The 17,500-nt window shown below is 42.7% G+C and overlaps 1 protein-coding gene across 1 annotated transcript in view; it reads right to left on the reverse strand.

Annotated features, from left to right (window-relative positions):
• LOC138948278 (synaptotagmin-1-like) overlaps nt 1-17,500 on the reverse strand; it is a 56,094-nt gene that overhangs the window by 29,245 nt on the left and 9,349 nt on the right. The gene's annotated exons all lie outside the window — the stretch shown is intronic.

Here is a 17,500-nt window from a genome sequence, read left to right on the forward strand (position 1 = left end):
TATGTTGACCAAGGTTTTTTTTGCCGAGACCAACTGTGCTGCAGCAGGTCACTCAGAATTGTAGTAACTGTGTAGTAACTGTGTATCAACACGCTGGAATGCAGGCGTTAGATTAACGTTACAGGAAGCGACTGAAGCTAACAGTCTGAGCGGATATATCCCTACCTGGTCAGATAGAGCCATATGAGTGGGTACGGATATATCCGTATTTTGAGACAATGAGTTAATTAAAGGCACAGTAAGCCTCCCGTAAACCATCACAGATACTGTCAGGCTTTTACACACAGTACAAACACCCTTCCATTTGAACACTCACCAAACGGGAACATCCTCGGTGCCCTCCGCAAAGAGCGAGCAATTTTCAAAGAATTTATTTTTGCGTGGTTTATCTTACCCCTGAGCCATCGTGAACCCGTGTGATCCAGTTTCCCTTTTTCACAATGTAGTCGTCAGTTAGTAATTTGAATGCGACTCGATGTGAGCGTATCTGCAATAGCACGTTATTATGTACCTCTGACTATGCACGAAACAAACGGCTGTGGTTCACAAGAACTCTAGCGATGGCTTTTGACTGTTCAGAGGAACTGGCGACAGACATAAACCGTCGTCTGCTACGAGAACCACGACCTTGCGTGAACCTGCTTCCGGCTTTTCTTTTTTCAAACTTTCAAAACTTCGAATTGTACTTCTCTTGTCTTGATGAAAAAAGAATTCTTTTATGATTTAAGAATGTTTGTGTAACAAGCTGTCAATTTCTTATTTAGATTTTAAAAGTTAGGTCCAGCGCCAAAACGCACCACGTTCCGATTGTCTCTGAGCAATCGGCGCAAAATTAATTCTTTAAAAATTGCTCGCTCTTTACGTAGGGCACCTAGGATGTTACCGTTTGGTGAGCGTTCTTTCTGTCTTCTTTCTTTCTTTATTTGGTGTTTAACGTCGTTTTCAACCGTTCAAGGTTATATCGCGACGGTGGTGAGCGTTCAAATGAAAGGGTGTTTGTACTGTGTGTAAAAGCCTGACAGTATCTGTGATGGTTTACGGGAGGCTTACTGTGCCTTTAAGCACTATATAAAAGTTTCCTGTGTTATCTTTATTTCATAAAAAAAAACGTCCTAGACCTGCCTCTCGGCGGCCAGACTATACCTTTTGTTCAGCTGTGCAGACGGATATAACCGAGCGAGCTAATTTGTAAAATAATAGTGTGCTGAAAAGCCATTGCTTGGACCAAGAAATGTGCCTCAAATGCTCTCAAGCCAACCTTCGCACAGGGAAAACCCCAGCACAACAAAAATCACTTGAAACTTGAAATACAAATGACACTTCCCCTTTCTTCCTTCCAGACGGCCGCACTATTCCGGTTCGTGCTGAGACAACACAGTACCTACTTTTCTACCCGCCTACCCCAGCCCCCCCCCCCCCCCACCCCCCACATACACACAAGACACACGCAAATCAATACCCTGCTCTCCTTCCCTTCAGGTCATCGATTCATTATCGACATCCGGGCTTTATTAACTCCTAATGTTTTCCTCTTCCGGTTCCCAGAAAACGCTGCCGGAAGTGGTGTGGCAGTGTGGGACAGAGGCAGGGGCAATAACTGCGACAAGAATAGGGACTTGCGGCGGTAGGGGGCACCACTGTTCAGGGTTTATGAGGCGAGGGATGATAGGGAGAGAGGCGCTGGGGCCTCAGGATGGCGTTATAAATTGTCCATGGAGTCTGCTTCCCCCAACACCCACCATTACCCTTCTCCTTGCCCCTTCCCCCACCATTACCTTTCTGCTTCCCCCTACACCCTCCATTACCCTTCTCCTTGCCCCTTCCTCCGCCATTACCTCTCTGCTTCCCCCAACATCCTCCATTACCTTTCTGCTTGCCCCTTCCTCCGCCATTACCTCTCTGCTTCCCCCTACATCCCCCATTATCCTTCTCCTTGCCCCTTCCTCCGCCATTACCTTTCTGCTTCCCCCTACATCCTCCATTACCCTTCTCCTTGCCCGTGGGATGAAAGACACCGTCCTTTGCGCCAAACCCATTGTTTGTCCAACATACTTGAGAGACACCACCCATGTCATAAATAAACCATATACTCACACGTGTGTGTATGAACTATCATGTAAATAAGGTCGTTTCAAACTACAGTCTGGCAGGGACCTAATTTGCCACTGCTCATCATGACAACGTCACCGAGACAAACGTCATTCTGGAAACACTTTCGCGATTGCTGTTTCCTCTCCAAGATTCTTGAGAGCTTGAACGTGACGCTATAATTTCTAGAGTGACGCCTTTTTGCTTTGACGTCAAAGATGTGACGAGGCTTTTCGGAGAGATCGATGTTCCATAAGACGCGTCTTCAGTTTGGACGCTTCGACTCCGGGACGCTTGGAGCTGACACAGTTATTTCTGTATGCAAAGTTAGGCACCCGGTGACAGCTTCTTTGAATTTGTGACGCTACATTATTCTTTTTGTTCTGCTTTGTGGTATTTTCGTTGTTGTGTGCATGTGCGCATAGTGAATTGATAACTTACTGCAGAGAACTAAAATAATTTGCGGGCAGGGGAAGTCCCAGACCTTTAACCAGCACCGAAACGGCAAGGCAGCCTGCCAATAGTTTTATCGCGGGAGTATTAAAAGCAACTCGAGAGTCGTCAAATAACACAGCTTGCCACTCAGAGGGTGTTATTTCGTTTTATCATCCACAGGGTGTTATTTCGTTATATCACCCAGAAGGTGTTATTTCGTTATATCACCCAGAGGGTGTTATTTCGTTTTATCGCCTGCTCTAACGTCATTTCGTGCAGCGGCGAGTATAAAAGATAATGGAATAACCTGATGTTCGTCGCATTAAAGTTTGCTGCACGCTGTCCGTTTATTTAATCGTCTCAAAAGAAGGGACGGAGTGCGCTCTCTGTATTATGATGGATTCTGCGTGCGAGTTTGCTGCTCGATATTTTGGCCCCCCTAAAAAGTGGACAGCACGCCAAAAGCTATTTGTTTCAGTGGCGAGCTTGCAAAGTCGTTTGAAAATAAACCTCACAGGACATGGCAACATCCAGGTTTACAATTGCGGTTTCTGCTGGTGACTAATAATTGAGTCAATGCGATGGCTTATCAGGTAGCCCTTCACTTGGTTACTTTCTCATTTAATTATCTAACTCTTCGTTGTATCCATGCCTTAATCCGCGAGTCACCCAGTCACTCATTTGTCTGTCTCTTTTCATTTGACCCTTGGCAGTAAAAAGTTAACTCAGTCAACCAGCCAGTCATTTATTCACTCAGTCACCCACTCACGGCTCTCCTATCTGTTCTTCTCTTCTACGCTTGCATCTATATGACCCCCCCCCCCCCCCCTCCCAACCACCAAACCCCACCGGCAATTCACAGTAAATCTATTGTCTCCAGGAAGACAGAAAAACACGTACTACTGGGAACAAAGAAAAATAGCCAGGAACTATTTCATGCGCCGGAAAAAGTAGTGCAGGCGAATTTCAGTAATTGCTGGCAGCACCGACGTTGTTCTCTCACGGGAGGTAAATTTACCCGCGCCTCTGTTTGCAAATTCAATAGCAGGCGGCTTCCCACTTGTGATTTTATCCGTAATTTCTTTGGCGCTTAAAGGGGCACAAATGGTGTTTGACGTAGATAGCATCATAATATAGTTATAATGTCTTTAGCACTTAAAAAGGACATTGGATGGGGTCTGACGTAGATCGGATTAACAATTTAGCCATAATATCTCGGGTTGGGTCAAAAATAGGCTTTGACGTAGACATCATCACAATTGTTTTAATCTATGTATCTGTGAACGTTAAAAGCAGCTTACTACGATAGAGCATGATTGAAAGCCGATAATGTATGTTAGTACTGTAAACTTGTTTGTCGTTGCACCTATCCATATTGTTAATTCATGCGCTGGATATGTCTTTAGGTTTAAGAGAAAGAGAGGGAGAGAGAGTGAGAGCGTGCGTGCGTTCGTGTGAGTATATGCTAGAGAGAAAGAGATAAAACCGGGCGATTGTCCATAAATACAAACACACGGCATGTATTACTGACCCCCCCCCCCTCCCCACACCCCGTTGAAATGAACATTGTGTGTTTAATCAATAAAATGTCTTACGTCTTAAAAAAAAAAAGAAAAAAAAAAGGAGCTTACTGTTGATAAAGTCCCCGACATCACCAAGTGGGTTGTTGTGCGTGTGCAGTGTCTGTTTGTACATCTGCACATTTGTTATCCCGGGAAAACAGAATACAGTCCCCCGACATAGTGTAGGCGTGTAGGCGTGTGTGCGAACTGTCTGTTCGTAGCTGTGGACATCCGTATCCAAGAAGATCATTTGCATGCAGTCGTGGCGATCTATATATATTATTGTACTGGACAAGTTCTGAATCAAAAAACAAGAAAGGTATGTTGTTGGAACGTTTAATTATTGATAGCACAAAACGTTACGTCCACAGATAAACACTAATAAGACAAAACCTATCTTGAACAAAATTAATGTTCAGCCGCTTTCAGGGAAGACAAGTGAATGAGGCAATGCTTAATGACAACAAAAAGACCGCTGGGTCAATATATCTGTGAACGTAACATTTTGTGCTGTCAATAATTAAACGTTCCAACAACATACCTTTCTTCTTTGTTTTTATTCTGAATTTAGAACGTTGGCAGTATATTTGTTTTTGGATTACTGGGCAAGTTCTGTTGTTCGTGCTACGCACGTTACGCCTGTACTGCAAGCGTGCCATACTTTGCGCGATGACTGTCACTATCACGTGTCAAACTGGACACGCCCACGAGTATTATATCGAGTGACATGCATGTGTCCGGATAATCCTGGTCACAGACAGTTCGAGACGAGTGAAGCCTGGGGTATATAAACTTGGCCAACAAATTATTGCAACAAATTTCGCACCCAAATTAAATTCACGTGTAATTTTATTAAAACTTAATATGACAGTTAAGGCCATTCACTTGACTATCAGGATCACTTATTGGATTAAAGATATAGTTTACAGGGATCACGTGAACGCGCTCAAATAAGGATACCCTCAAAATCGGCCAGACAAAAACGGAAGGGCCCAAATAAAAATCGACAAAATAATCACAATAGGCAAAACTGTGCAACTTTTACATACGACAAGAAAGTCAAATCAATTATCTACCCTGAAGAGGTTGATTTGCTTAGCTAGCTTACGTATTTTGTGTGCTATACTATTCCTACTGATGCAGGTGTCGATCACAAGAGCGGTCAAAAACAGGACTTTTTGCGTCATTTTTTTTTTTTGGGGGGGGGGGGTATCATGACAAAACGTGCTGCACTATAGCAATGACTTGGTTTTAATGAAATTACACGGGAATTAATGCTTTAATTTGGGTACGAAATTTGTTGCAATAATTGTTTGGCCAAGTTTAGTAAGAAGAGGCTTGGGCTTGTGATCCTAGAATGACGGGTTCGAACCACGACCGGGACGGACACGGCTTAACTTTATTTGCGGACTCAGAAACGGTATCCATGTTCCACCCCGTGTCACCACAGTGCCACGTAATATATCTCGGTCATTGTGCCATAAGTGCAGATAGCTGATTCCACCTCAGCATGCACACATCCGGTTAGCGCGACACTCAGTTGTTGCTGCTAGCATTCCCGTGGGAGAAATTTCCAAGCCATGGGATAATAATATAAAGTAAATGAAATTAAATGAAATATAAGTCTTTCGTATTATAGTCAGGGACAAACGTGCACCCGGCATGCACCACTCCTCGGAGCCAAGGCGGAGTACAGCTGCCCTTATAGAAAGAAACGGTCGTACACGTTAACTGCCATTTGCAGGAAATTCAAGTGTATGCGGGAGGTATGTCCACTGAGTTCTATGTAGGAGAGTGATTGCAAGTTATGTATTCAGTAAGAGGCTCAAGAAGACCAGGTGTAAAATACTGTCACCCGAACAATGTGCCAGTGCAGGAATATCTAATTTCCTATTTGCTCTATGTGTCTTTTTCAAACAATGCTGACATTTGCTCGGTGCATCTTTTCTAACGATCATTATTACGGTTTCTCCATAGTGTCGGACGTCACGACTCAACACTCAAGACGTCACTGTCCTTGTGACAATAAGGAAAATTGCTTAGCATCAGTTTGAAGCACTGGCTAACACCGTCTGTGAAGAGACCTTAGAATGCCAGCCACTTGTTATTGTATCGACACAACTCTAGCTAACGAGAGCACATAAAGACGCACTCTCCTATCTCAGGGTTGGCTAAAAACGCAACATTACAAGAAGAAGAAGAAGAAGATCAACAACAACAACAACAACAACAACAACAACAACAACAACAACCAACAACAACAACTACAAAAACAACAACAACAACAACAAGAATGTTTCACGCCATAGAGCATAACAGCCATTGGTATTTGGTTTAAACAAAACTTTATTCAATTTTAATCATGACAAGAACAATGCATGGATGATTACATACTCAAGCATATAATGCTTATTTTAAGCAATCATAGTAATTACAAAACAAAGGTTATTTGTCTTAGTTGTGAGTAGCAAACACCCACACACTCCTTGCAGATACGACACAATCACGTAAAAAAGGAAAAAAGGCGAACAACAACAAGTTAAAGTCATAACTAAAATGTTTTCATCCCCGTGTCGTTTTGATAGTTGTAGTATATTACTTTCTTCGAGTTGGCTAAAATAACACAAACAACGCAACGGTGGCAGCAACATTCATGTTTCTGTGTTTGCTCAAAACGCAACAGACGCAGAAACACTCCTTTGGTGGCTCGGTAGACAGCGAGACGGTGCGTTTGCCTCGGGATATTTGTTTACTGAACGACTGTCTCTATGAAAGTAGCACGTGATGTTTTCTGTCGCGCTTCTTCCTCTCGTCCCCACACGTTTTGTCTGTAAATAAATGTTCCATTCTTGATTTGGGCCGTACAAAAAGCTAGATCGCCGATCTGTTTCAGATTTGTACACTACTAAAATCTGTAGCCCTTGACAGAGGACAAAATGATGGCTATAACGGATGGTGAACCTAAGATTTGTAAATAGTTGTCTAGCATTTCGGGGCTTACTTTACGACCAAATTAAGCAGATGTTTATGCAACTGTCCCGGGAAAACTAAGAAGGTGCTTGCGCAACTGTCGTTTGCAAATGATTTTAGCACAACAGTTTTCCAATAATTGAAAGGGAATTTTAGACTGACAATAATACACTGGTTAAAACAAAACAGTGCGTGGTAATGTTGGTACTACACTGTGTGAACCCTTCCTGCCAGTGTTTTTTGTTGGTATGTTTTTTAATCAGAGACTGTAAATAAAGGAGACGTCACAATAATATAGATTTTAACATATAGACTGTCTAAGTGCACTGGATCCGTGGCGGAAGTCATAAAATAATGAGTAACTGATCTGTATTATCAGTTGGGATTGTTACCCCAGGTAAGCTGAGCTTTATAGCTCGGCAATACCAAGAGTGGAATTTTCTCATCAGCGACATCATCCCACAAAGTTCAGGCGTCATTAATGTAGGGCGTCACGTGGGAGTTGTAACATTAATTAAGCGTGGGCATGTAGCAGTGTGACAACACATAAAATAAAAATCTTACAGTTTTAAACATTCAACTGAGAAGAGAGAGAGAGAGAGAGAGAGAGAGAGAGAGAGAGAGAAAGAGAGACAGAGAGAGAGGGAGGGAGAGAGAGAGAGAGAGTGGGAGAGAGAGAGATAGGGAGATGGAGAGAGAGAAAGAAAGAGAGAGAGAGGGAGAGAGAGGGAGAGAGAGAGAGAGGGAGGGAGAGAGAGAGAGAGGGGGGGAGGGAGAGAGAGAGAGGGAGATGGAGAGAGAGAGAAAGAAAGAGAGAGAGAGAGAGAGAGAGAGAGAGAGAGAGAGAGAGAGAGAGAGAGAAGGGGGCAGCGCTGTAGACAATGTGAATAGATATGTAGACACACAGAAATAGAATTAAACAGACAAAAAGACAGACAGCCAGATAGACCGAGAGATATATAGAACGATAGACAGACAGACAGACAGACAGACCGACAAGCAGGCAGGCAGACAGACACACAGGCAGGCAGGCAGGCAGGCAGGCAGGCAGGCAGGCAAGACAGACAGAGAGAGAGATAGATAGATAGAAAGATAGATAGATAGATAGATAGATAGATAGATACCACTATGAGATAGATAGATAGATAGATAGATAGATAGATAGATAGATAGATAGATAGATAGATAGATAGATAGATAGATAGATAGATATATAGATAGATAGATACCACTATGAGATAGATAGATAAATAGATAGATAGAGTGTTTAAAGAAAAAGACAGAAATGAAAAATAAGGACAGAAACGTAACGACAGACAACAAAGCATCAGAAAATAAAAGCACAACCCAAGGGAGACAGCAAACAATACAACCCGTCAGAGAAAAGTGAAACACTATAACAACACAAGTCGAATTCTATACACCCGCAATTATTACCCACAATGCTCTGGGTAGAAAACGGAAGCGGAAGAGGAGAGTGTATAGAAACGCGCGCACGGAGAACGTGAGACATGGGAACGGACCAGCAGGTCGTGATTGGACCACTCCAATGGACCACCATACACACACGTGCACAAGGGACCGCTGCTGCAACGATCTCATTCTTCGCCGAGGCCAAGCTTTCGCTTTCCATATATGTGACCCTCCACCACGGAATGAGTCGCATGTCACCTTTGCATGATTTTCATATTTTTACATTTTCCTAAAGAGTTTTGTATGCTCTATCCAGTGGTGAAAACCGTTTTAAAAAAGAGCGAAAACTTTTTGAGTTATAAGCCTGTGACTAAGGTGACCCTCACACTTTTACCAGACACTCCCCGGACTTATATTAAACCTAGCGCAGAACCGCGCGAGGTGACATGCGACTCATTTCGTGGTGGAGGGTCACATATTCCCCCGGACTGAAGTGTTGCGTCCCCGTCAAATTAAAGAGGTGCACAGCTTAATATTTTGAGGGGAAAACGCAAGTCAGTTTCTTGCAAAGGAAGGAAATTTGTGATGAAAGTCGATAGATTTTACCCCAGAATATCAATCCTTTGAAACCGTGCAGTGGTTAGTCCCTTGAAATAAGAAGGGAAGGATTTTGCGATGACACAAATGTTGACGTTAGAGAACTTTTTTGTAACAATTAGAACCCATGACTACAAAATACCAAAGGTCGATCATCAGGACTTGGGAAGGGAGGTGGGGGGAGGGGGGTTAGTCAGTGAGGAGTTTATACGAGATCAGCAAGGTCAGGCTATAAATAAGACCGTTACACCGTTACACCGCCACACACGCACGTACAGAGGATAAGGGCGTTCCGCGTCGCCGGCGCTGTCAATCAATTATCTTTTATTTCACAAACCATGGCTCTTCACAGTTCTAGTTCTGAAGACGGGAAATATAAGCGTTGGAGGAGATAATGCTTTACGTACAATGGGTCACTGGGTCGATTCTAAAGCCTCAAATTAATAGGGTGCAGTTGATGCTGACTGCGTTAAAGGCACAGTGCAGCTACCTCACAGCCTTCGTTTTGCGTTTTTGTTGCAGCTGAGTGCATTTACAATTCAAAAATCCTCCTATGGTAGTAAAACAAACCCAAAACTACCCAACGACGACATCTGTGAAGCTCGACAGTTTCTTGTTCACGCGAGTGCATAAATTAACCTAGTTATTACGTGGTGTTTGGTCGGAGTTCGATTCAACTGAGTGATTCCGGCCTCCATTTTGTTTTACACAAACTCATGATGACGTCTGACATAGTTTGCAAGTGACGTGTCTTTTTGTGCATGATGTGGTTATCACCTGATCTAAATTTAGATTAAAAAAATAGGCCAAGACCAGTCGGGTCCGAGTACGAAATTAATTCGTAAACAAATCGCAGTTATTGAGTCTTTGGGTGCAAGTCAATGAAACTTGGTCGTTCTTCTAACGGATAGCTGCCTGAGGTATGACTAAAAGCCCCAGGGGCTCCGTGCACCTGGATTTGACAAGTTCAGTACCTTTAAGCTTTGGTACTGACTTTCTGGTTAACAGGCTTCGCGAAGTCTTCACAAAGTCGATTTCGGGATCAATTGAGGACGGCATTAGTGCAAAAGTTATGACGTATTACAAGTTTTGTTTTCTCCTTATTTTCTACAGCGCTCTAATTCGATCTCGTCTTTTCACGATCATGAAAACCCAAACTTGGGTCAAAAGTATTATTTCACGCTCTATGGTTTGTTTATTTGTTTGCCAATGGTTTTGTCTTGTCTCGAAAACTGAGGGAGTCATGGAAGACCGATTCGGGCCACTGGGTTAGTACTATTGCAACATGATAGCTATATGAAATCGGTAATATACGTATTCGTCTTTTTTCCCCGCGACGTCATCAAGCCAAAATCCAAGGCGGCGGCCATTTTCCTCCTTTCGCTAAGATGTCAGATAGCTGTGACATGTTTGCGTATATGACGTTGGTGAACATTTGTTAGGCTACACTCAGAATGTTGCCTTGTCGATACGGTTCATCAACTATTGTCGCTGTCTTCACTGCGCCACGATTGGCTGTACTGATTCTGCTACATTCGACGAGTTTCCTACCTCGCGCCCCCTAATTGGCGTAGAGGCGCGTCCCCCGGGTGGTGGATGGGGGAGCCTTCTCTTCTAACTTCTAAGAGTAGGTCGCATCACTCTCGATGCCGTGAACCTAATTAGGATCTTTTTCTTGTTTCTTTATTTCTGCCTCCCCAAAGTCCTTTTACTTTCCTTTTCTCACCCATAAAATTCTTCACTTATCACCCTTGTTAAGTGGTTCTTGTATAGAATATAGTCAATGTTTGTAAAGATTTTAGTCAAGCAGTATGTAAGAAATGTTTAGTCCTTTGTACTGGAAACTTGCATTCTCCCAGTAAGGTCATATATTGTACTACGTTGCAAGCCCCTGGAGCAATTTTTGATTAGTGCTTTTGTGAACAAGAAACACTTAACAAGTGGCTCTATCCCATCTCCCCCCTTTCCCCTATCCCATCTCCCCCCTTTCCCTCGTCGCGATATAACCTTCGTGGTTGAAAACGACGTTAAACACCAAATAAAGAAAGAAACGAGTTTCCTTTCAATAGACGAGTTCCGAAAATAACTGAATGGGTTGTGAAAGGGCGAAGACTCTTGCTTTTAGTGAGGAAAACTTTCTACACGTGCTCCTTGCTCGCGTGTCTCGTGACTGGCCTGAAATGTCACGTGGGAAAGTTTGACTCAGTAAAAGCAAGAGTATTCATTCCTTCACAGCCCATACAACGCCGACAGAGTAAGTTCCGAACATCGTCCGTTCCCATGGCCACTGTATCTGTACAACGTGTTTTTACATTTAGTCAAGTTTTGACTAAATGTTTTGACATAGAGGGGGAATCGAGACGAGGGTCGTGGTGAATGTGTGTGTGTGTGTGTGTGTGTGTGTGTGTGTGTGTGTGTGTGTGTGTGTGTGTGTGTGTCTGTGTTTGTGTCTGTGTCTGTGTCTGTGTGTGTCTGTGTCTGTCTATCTGTCTGTCTGTGCGTGTGTGTGTGTAGAGCGATTCAGACCAAACTACTGGACCGATCTTTATGAAATTTTACATGAGAGTTCCTGGGAATGATATCCCCGGCCATTGTTTGTATTTTTTCGATAAATACTTTTGATGACGTCATATCCGGCTTTTTGTGAAAGTTGAGGCGGCACTGTCAAACCCTCATTTTTCAATCAAATTGATTGACATTTTTGTAAAGCAATCTTCGACGAAGGCCGGACTTCGGTATTGCATTTCAGCTTGGTGGCTTAAAAATTCATTTATGACTTTAGTCATTAAAAATCTGAAAATTGTAATTAAAATGTTTGTTTTTTTAATAAAACGATCCAAATTTACGTTCATCTTATTCTTCGTCATTTTCTGATTCCAAAAACATATAAATATGTTATATTTGGATTAAAAACAAGCTCTGAAAATTAAAAATATAAAAATTATTATCAAAATTAAATTTCCGAAATCGATTTAAAAACAATTTCATCTTATTCCTTGTCGGTTCCTTATTCCAAAAACATATAGATATGATATGTTTGGATTAAAAACACGCTCAGAAAGTTAAAACGAAGAGATGTACAGAAAAGCGTGCTATGCAGCACAGCGAAACCACTACTGCGCTGAACAGGCTCGTCAGTTTCACTCCGTTTTGCACAAGCAGCGGACTACGGTCATTGTGAAAAAATGCAGTGCGTTCAGTTTCATTCTGTGAGTTCCACAGCTTGACTAAATGTAGTAATTTCGCCTCACGCGACTTTTTTTAACGTTTCACTGCGACCCTACAACCGATATGGCTATCCTATGCGGGTCCAATGCAAGTTTATAGCCTTTCTCATGGTCTGTACACGGAAGAGTGAAGGAGTGATGGAATGATTGGGCGACGCATTGAATAAACGAGTCAGTTGAATTATCAGTTTATTGTATACATTGCGAGGGAGTCTGCCGTGAGGGGATTTATCTGTCAAGTTCGTTTTCTCGTTAATCAGTTGGCTAGCTCAGCATCAGACAGTCAGGCAGATAGTGAGATAATAGCCAGTGAATAGGCCACAGTCTGTTAATCACGTCTTCATTCGGTATTCACTTTCTGTTATTCAATCGCCTGCGCAGGTAGACTGGTTGAGTGAATTGGATTCGATCAAACTTTCGCACAAAAACTCCTCTTTTCTTTGAATAACTGAAGAAAGGAAGAATAAAGAGGTTACATACCTCGTCTCAGTGATTATTAAAAATAACAAGTGCAAAGGTCGAATCTATTTATCGAAAAATCCACTGTCATCTATCTCTATATATTGATATATATATATAGATAGATATATATATATATATATATAGATACATATATACGGTTTCTGTGTGTGTGTGTGTGTGTGTGTGTGTGTGTGTGTGTGTGTGTGTGTGTGTGTGTGTGTGTGTGTGTGTGTGTATGTGTGTGTGTGTGTGGAGGCAACACCTGTGGATTGTAGAGTTCTGTTTGTGATGGGGTCTGGCGGCTTTTGTCTGTCTGTATGTTCTTGCCTTCCTTTGAGTGGGCACAAACTGGTGGATGAAAATGTTCACACGTGCTCTAAGACGGCGAACCGCCACGCTGTCTGTCTCTGTCTCGCGATTCACCCGGCGAAGCCGGGTATTCCTCTAGTATATATGTGTAACTAAATGTCAAAGGCAGAGACCAACATGTAAACAACTCAACTCAACTCAACTCAAATTTATTAATCCATATGGAAATTATGTTGTAACAATACTCATTTCCAATCAAAAGAATAAGAATGCATACTAAACACAGTCTCACTAACGCAAACAGTCATCCGTCAAGTCAAGTCTGCCAACTCACAACTCACTCACACAACAACAGCAACAGCAATACAAATTAACAAAAACCATAATTCCAATAACAGAAAGACGTCCAAGAGTCCACCTCCACATCCACGCACACACAAGGTTTACAAAGCACCACATGTCGACTAGAACACCGCACATTTGGGCTACGGTAATACAGTTACTAAAGATACATACATTACAGATAACCCAGCAACAGAGTACAGTAATAATTATGACAGAGAAACATGATAGAGGCCTCTAACATGTGATTGGTTGAAAGCATGGATAGCTCTGGGAACAAAAGAATTGCGGAAACGTGACGTTCTAGCAACCATAGCCCTCAGTCTACCACTCCTGTCAATGCGTCGAGAGTCAAATTCAGGTTTCAGTGGGTGTGTCTCGTCAGCCAAAATTGAGGTCAGTCGGTCAGTCAGTCGTCTCTGGCAAACTGATTCAATGGTCTCTTGCTTCCTGCCTACAACAGATCCAGCCTTCTTGACTAGCTTTTCTAGCCTGTCACTATCCTGTTTACTAAGATTACCCCCCCAGCACACACATGCATATGTCAACACGCTACCAACAGTGGACAGATAGAACATTTGCAGGATGTCATTACGAACAGAGAACGATCTAAGCTTCCTTAGACAGTACATGCGCGTGTGCGCTTTCTTCAAGATTTGGTCAGTGTTGGCATGCCAAGACAGCTTGTTGTCGATCACTACACCTAGGTAGCGATAGCTTTCAACCTGTTCGACTTCAACACCAGCTATCACGATAGGTTTGTGTGCTACCTTTTTTCTTCTAGTGTCAAAAATCATTTCTTTAGTTTTTCCTGTGTTCAAGTCCAGGTAATTCTCGTCGCACCAGTCCACAAAGCTGCTAACTTCTTGTCTGTAGTGTGTGTCATTGTCGTCAGTAATCTGTCCTGTAAGTCCAGTATCGTCAGCAAATTTGTCGATGAAGCACGACCCGTGAGAACTCCTGCAGTCAGCAGTATACAGGGAGAACAGAAAAGGTGACAATACTGTTCCCTGCGGAGCTCCTGTGTTGGTATTCAGTACACTAGATAGCGCGGTCTGCGGAGCACCGGTGTTTGTGTTCGGGCCATTAGATGGTACTGTACCAGCCCTAACAAACTGGGGTCGGTTGGTCAGATAGTCTGTGACCCACAATACAGTTGGAACGCTAATTTTCATCTTCAGTAGCTTTTCAGCAAGAAGGTGAGGCTGTATCGTATTGAACGCGCTAGAAAAGTCAAAAAACATCAGTCTAACACATGCTCCAGGTTTATCCAGATGAGAATAGATACTGTGCAACACATGTAAAACGGCATCCTCAACACTTCTACCCTTTCTATAGGCAAACTGCCACGGATCCATAAACTCCGCGGTAAGCACCTGGAGCTTCACTAATACTAGTCGCTCAAGAACCTTCATGACAGCAGAAGTCAATGCTACAGGTCGCAGGTCGTTCATCACTTTGACCGGGGTTTTCTTTGGAACTGGGACGATGCAAGATGTTTTCCAAAGGGATGGGATTTTTGACTGTGACAGAGACATGTTGAAAATCACAGTGAGAATTGAGCAAAGCTGCTCAGCACAAAAATGTAGGACTTTTGGTGTAATACCATCCGGGCCTGCTGCCTTCTTAGCATTAGACTTCTTGAGCTGTTTCACAACATCCTCCTCAGTCACAGACATGATTTCGCCCTGCTCATTCATAGGAGTGTTCACGAGTCGATCGGTCAGTTCAGTCCTGGTTTGGCTGAAATCATGCCTGTCAAACCGTTTGTAAAACGCATTGAGATCGTTCACATCGTAGTCACTTGGAACAGAGCCACCCTTGCCACTACCCTTCTTACCCGTGTACCCACTCATCATCTTCATACCCTCCCACACCCTCTTCATATTGTTGTCCTTGAAATGTTCTTCTATTTTCTCTTTATATTGTCTCTTCCCTTCCTGTATCACAGTATTCAGTTTCTTCTGTATGTTCTTTCGTTTTTCTTTGTCCTGAAAGTTCATTTTCTTCTCATTTATGACAGCCTTGATGTCCTTAGTAATCCATGGTTTATTGTTCAAACAGATAAAGAAAAGAACATGCATCGGTCCCGCTTAGCCAAATTGAGTCCGAAGCCGACTTTCGCGAAGTCTTTTTACCCACCATTCTAGCAGATACATTCGTTTAGTTGACTTCGCAAAATGGACTTCCAATTAATGTGAGGTTTTAATAAGTCGCGTAAGGCGAAAATACAACATTTAGTCAAGTAGCTGTCGAACTCACAGAATGAAACTGAACGCAATGCAACGCAGCAATACTCGTAGCATCGTCAGTCCACCGCTCATGGCAAAGGCAGTGAAATTGACAAGAAGAGCGGGGTAGTAGTTGCGCTGAGAAGGATAGCACGCTTTTCTGTACCTCTCTTCGTTTTAACTTTCTGAGAGTGTTTTTAATCCAAACATATCATATCTATATGTTTTTGGAATCAGGAACCGACAAGGAATAAGATGAAAGGGTTTTTAAATTGATTTCGAAAATTTTATTTTGATCATAATTTTTATATTTTTAATTTTCAGAGCTTGTTTTTAATCCAAATATAACATATTTATATGTTTTTGGAATCAAAAAATGATGAAGAATAAGATGAACGTAAATTTGGATCGTTTTATAAATTTTTATTTTTTTTACAATTTTCAGATTTTTAATGACCAAAGTCATTAATTAATTTGTAAGCCACCAAGCTGAAATGCAATACCAAAGTCCGCGCTTTGTCGGAGATTACGTGACCAAAATTTCAACCAATTTGGTTGAAAAATGAGAGCGTGACAGTGCCGCCTCAACTTTCACGAAAAGCCGGATATGACGTCATCAAAGATATTTATCAAAAAAATGAAAAAAACGTCTGAGGATATCATACCCAGGAACTCTCATGTCAAACTTCATAAAGATCGGTCCAGTAGTTTAGTCTGAATCGCTCTACACACACACACAGACAGACAAACAGACAGACACACACACACACACACACACACACACACACACACACACACATACACCACGACCCTCGTCTCGATTCCCCCCTCTACGTTAAAACATTTAGTCAAAACTTGACTAAATGTAAAAATCAACTCCCCTTTGATTGTAAGCGCGTCGGTTGGCTGATGGACTGGTTAGTAAATGAATGGCCCCACCACCTAAACACAGTCATTCAGAACTTCTTCTGGCAAGAAGAGACCAGTGTTGGAGCCAAACTCTGGGGTCCTGCCGACGAACTGCGCAAGACTGCGGACTTCCTGGCAGCCACTGGTCTGAGGATTTAGCACGGCCATCAACATCGAACGCAGAAGAAGAAGAAGAATTCAGAACTTCCTCACATCCCAGCCGAGACCCCAGAACATCATCTGAGACCAATTTCAATGACGATTCCTCTTGTGTTAAACCTACAATTCCGACTGTCTCAATCTCGCTTTCCGGCTAAGTGGGGGGTGCTGAGGCAAGGAGACACGACTATTGATTATAGAGGTGGTGCGGAAAGGGTGTGTGTGTGTGTGTGGGGGGGGTGTCGGCAGAAGAGAGGGGGAGGGGGATAGAGTAGGCGACACAGTCCTTTTTTCTCCAGTTATCAATAATTTGATTGGCCGAGACTTCGATCTCGTGGGCCTTCGATCTAAGGTCCTTCAAAGGCCGAGGGTCCCAGGAGGCTAGCGAGAAACGTTGGTCGATCTTTTTTCTTCTTTTTCAATGCATTTAATCATTTCTTTATTACTGGGTTTGGGGATCAATATTTCGTATTTGATGGCGAGGAGAATGCGAGGCAGACTGGACTTTGTGTGGGAAGCGATTGTTGAGCTGTTTAAATGAACGGTTTGATGCGGGGCTGATGGTTTGTTTCTCTGTCTGCCCGTCTCTCTTTTCGTCAGTTTTTCTGATCATTGCTGTGTGGTTTACGAATATCATCATCATCATCATCATCATCATCATCATCATCATCATCATCATCATCATCATCATCATCATCATCATCATCATCATCATCATCATCATCATCGTCATCATCATCCTCATCCTCATCATCATCATCATCATCGTCGTCGTCATCATCGTCATCATCATCGT

This window comes from Littorina saxatilis, linkage group LG15 (genome assembly GCF_037325665.1).
Source record: "Littorina saxatilis isolate snail1 linkage group LG15, US_GU_Lsax_2.0, whole genome shotgun sequence".
Taxonomy (NCBI): Eukaryota; Metazoa; Mollusca; class Gastropoda; order Littorinimorpha; family Littorinidae; genus Littorina; species Littorina saxatilis.